We start from the raw sequence: 4,462 nt of genomic DNA on the forward strand, positions 1-4,462 counted from the left end.
ACCAAACTAACATTTAAATGGTTCCAAGAATTTAGTGTAACATATAGCAACAATAAATCAAAACTCCCACTTATAAGTAGGGTATAAAAATGCTTAAAGAAATAAATATAACATAAACAATAAATAATGATTAAATAATATAAAACATAGATTCTTACCTTTTAATAACCTTATTATCATGCCAAGAGTTTCACCTTATCATCTCAACTTTAGGAAGTTAGCTATTCATTATTCAAAGTGTAAAACTTTGAATATGAAATTAACATGCTAATTGTATTTAAATGAAGAAATAAAGGAAAAATATAGAGAGAAATATTATGAACTCAAAGGTTTGTTCATAGAATTAGGGATATCTCAATACATTACAATGCACCCCTATTTATAGCCAAATTTGGGGAGACAATCACAAATAAAATATTATTTTTTTACACATAAGTCTTCATTGGTGTTCCAAGATATTATATTATATTACACATCACTTTTGAAAATCTTCTTCTCCGAATTTGCTTCTTCACATAAAAAGAAACATGTGGATAATTGAGTTGTCTAGTTGTGGTATTTTTTTCAAACCATTTGACCAAGTAATTTGAGAGATATGGTCAAAATACTAGAGCATGATAAAACTGTCACTCCTTTGGTAACTTTATTTGTTGCTCAATTTGATCCCAATTATGAGAGGATTTTTATCTCATGCTTGTCAACAATATTGTAGATATTATGATCAAATTTCTACAGGTCCAAGAATCATCTTAATCTCATTTGCAACGCCAAGTTTATTCTTGTTTTATCGAACCAGTAAAAAATAGTAAAAACTTGTAATTACACAACAACTTATATTTTATACAATTTATTATAAAACATATAATATTTAAACATTTAATAAAACAAAAACTATATAATTATATTATAAAACATTTAATTAATGTACAATTTTTATGTTTATCAGCTTCTCTCAGAAGTATTCTCCATAGCAGTAGCAGAAGATGAACTCGGGGCAACTGTAGCAGTAGAGTTAACAGTAGCTGCGAGAGCTTTGGTTGGTGGAATTGCTAAAGGCTCTTCTCCACTTCAAACTTCAAGTTCAAACTCATATGCTTTCAGATCTGAGAACAAGTCATGCAGTTCTAACTTGTTTAGATCCTTGGAAGCTCTCATTGCCATCGTTTTGACGTCCCATTCTCTGGGTAGGGCTCTCATTATCTTTAATGCAACTTCCCTGTTGCCAAAATCTTTTCCAAGAGCTGAGGGTTCATTTACAAGGCTGCTAAAGCGTTCATCAAACTCATTCATTGTTTCTCCAGCCTTCAACTTCATATTCTCAAACTTCTGCATGGCTACGGAAAGTTTGTTTTCCTTAGTTTCTTCGTTTCCTTCCCAGATCTGAATCAATTTTTCCCAGATTTTCTTGGCAGTAAGACACATCTTGATTTTGCTAAAGGTATTTTTGTCGAGTGTCTTGTACAGAATGTCCTTTGCAACGTTGTCAAGATTGGCTTTCTTCTTGTCCTCACTTGTCCATTCATATCTTGGTTTTTCCAGCATCTGAGGTGCGCCTTCAGTAATAGCAACAGCTGGATTTGGCTTTAAGATCTTTAACGGACTATTTGTGATGACATACCACATGTCATCATCTTGAGCTGCAAGATGGGCTTGCATTCTGATTTTCCAGTCGTCAAAGTCTTCTTTTGAGAACGTTGGAATTTTGCTGAAGTGAGCCATGTCTGTTAAATATTTTTCAGAACAAGAATAACTAGCTCTGATACCACTTGTTGAGGATCGGATTGAGTTTAGAAGGGGGGGTTGAATAAACTCAATGGCAAACTTAATCGATTTTTCAGAATGATGTGCTAGAGTCCTGTTAGAGATACTAACAGATTCTGGTTCAAGTTTAAAGACTAGCAGATCACAAGATAATGTGCGGAAACGATCTGTTGGTTAGTGGGTGAAAAATAGTGAAACAGAAAAGCAGTAGATGGCACAAGGTTTGTTTCTGGAAGTTCGAAGATGAATCTTCTACGTCTCCCCTTCTTCTGTTTCTAGAAGGTATCACTAAAAGACTTTGGTGAATACAGTACAACAATTGTACACACCCACTTCAACAGGACTTACCCTTCGCCTACTGAAACTCTTAGTTTTACAACTCAACTACTTGAAAGATCTTAAGTTCTGGAAAGAACTCTTTTCCAGTTACAAATTCTTCTATTAATGAAGTGAATAGCTTAAGAAGAGATAAAGAAAATAGCTAGCACAAAATGATCTCAAAGATCAAGTGTATGCAATGAAGCGTGTGCTGTTTTTTCAGTGTTGAGCTTTTGAGATAACTGAGAGTTCTAGCGATGCTCGAATGATATTCTTTGATTGAGATTTGTTCACTGCATATTTCTTGAAAAGTGCTTCGTCTTCATATATAGGCTTAAACCAACGTTAAAATCTGAACGGCTCTTTTGACTTTTCAGTGATTCAGCTTTATTGTTGAAAATGGACCCTGCAGAATACATTAAAGCAATCAGTCTCAGTTCATACCAAAAATAGTAAGTTGTCTTAAATGATCCCGTACAACATTTAATGGCATTTAAATGAAGCAATAAATGCTAGTATCACGTTAATAAATTAACGGTAATATTTAAAGACTTGAGATACGCAACAATCTGCTAGTGTCTATTTCGGGTTTTCGGTTTTAGCTAAGAAGTCATTTGTTAATTAGATTAAGCAGTACTTGATAAGTTCTGCTACTGGTTTTAGAGCGGTACAAGTGCTTCTGGTTTTCTACTTATTTACATCTACTGGTTTTGTACTAGCATCTCCACAACAAAATTCAGTCTAACATTTGAAATCCTTGAGAAAATATCTACAACTTTGCTGAATACATGATTGCCTAAAAAGTTCATTAAGATGATCAAATTGTGCAAATATCAAAAGTAGGACATATTTACTTTTACTATGACCAGCATATAGTAAAAAAAATCATAACTATTTCAATATTTATCCAAATGAGGTGAACCAAAAGGCCAAAGTCATCTACAGACAATTCTCCACGTGTTTGCTGTTTTGAGCAGAGTCAAATTCGGTGATTAAAGTCGTTAAACAAAGCATTGAAAGAAGGGACATGAAATTGAAGTTGGAGGAGACAAAGACTACTATTACAACTACATGGCATTAATAAAATTTTTGATCCTTTCTCTCATTTGGCCTCTAAATAGAGGCCTTGTGCTAGCTTGAGAATCATTCTATCCCATTGTAAAATATAGTGTGAGTGTGTATAAAAGTTCTAAGTTCCAATATATTTTTCATTTTCTCAATTATGAGTGATGATTTTAGTGTTGATCAAAAGTAAGCTCATGGAAAGCTAAATCTATTATGTTAAGATGAAAAGGATGAATTCTTGGTGAAGTAAAATTGTTTATATTTTGTATATTCTTTCTTTATTTCTTTTCATTTTCATAATTTCTTTTTATTGTAGGTATAAAAATGAATTATTTGTTATTATTAATTTATATCAAATGCTTGATACCATTGAAATGGTTAGATTTGTTGTTTAATTTTTATACAATAAATATTTCATCAATTATTATTGTTATATTATACATTGGAATACAAACTGAATCTGATACGTGGCATTGTTTTACCAAATGTTTCTTTAGTGGCTTTCGCACACATGGAGATTATTGGTTTCCATCCTATATACCATATTCAAATTATTGAATTAATAAAAGCAGGTATTTAATTGCAAGAATAAGAATGAATATAAAGTTCATCTATGGCAATTTTACAAAACATAAAAGGAATTACAAAAGATATACCAGAGAAATTAAACAACAGAGGATTTACTAAGGACAATTTCGGAAACATAAATTCATAAAAATCACCCATAAATGCCTTAAACGCCATCTCTCGGCTAAACAGCCTGAAGGGCTACAACATGAATTTATGCTGCCTAATTCACCTCAAACCTTGTGTTTACTATTTCCTGGTTCATCTTAAACCTTATGTTCAACCATTAACCATTATATTACATCAAATTCCAAAATTTAAATAAATCTTTTATCATTTCAATTTAATTCCAAGTTACAAATACATATAGATCATGGTTAGTAATGGGATGATTTAACATAAATATTTTATCCTGTCATTCAGGCTAATATATCAAAGTATAAAATTTAAAACTGTAAATAAAAACAGAAAATAAAACAGTAAACTTACAGAATTGTAACCAGAAGAAGAAACTTTTATACAAAAGGTTGAAGCTTTTATTAAGAAGAGTTGTTTACAAGAGAGGAATAGAGGGGAGCAAACTCGACCGTGTCCTTCTAAAACACAGAATAATTCTATTAATAGATGGAAGTGCCAGACATGAAACCCCGGACTCCAACTAGAAAAATAAACAGTAAAATGCTTTATTAAAGCAAACAGTAACATGGTTACAAAGTCAAAAAATAAATAGTGATATGCCACCTACTTTGTC

The sequence above is a fragment of the Primulina huaijiensis genome, chromosome 6, assembly GCF_012295235.1.
Source record: "Primulina huaijiensis isolate GDHJ02 chromosome 6, ASM1229523v2, whole genome shotgun sequence".
Taxonomy (NCBI): domain Eukaryota; kingdom Viridiplantae; phylum Streptophyta; class Magnoliopsida; order Lamiales; family Gesneriaceae; genus Primulina; species Primulina huaijiensis.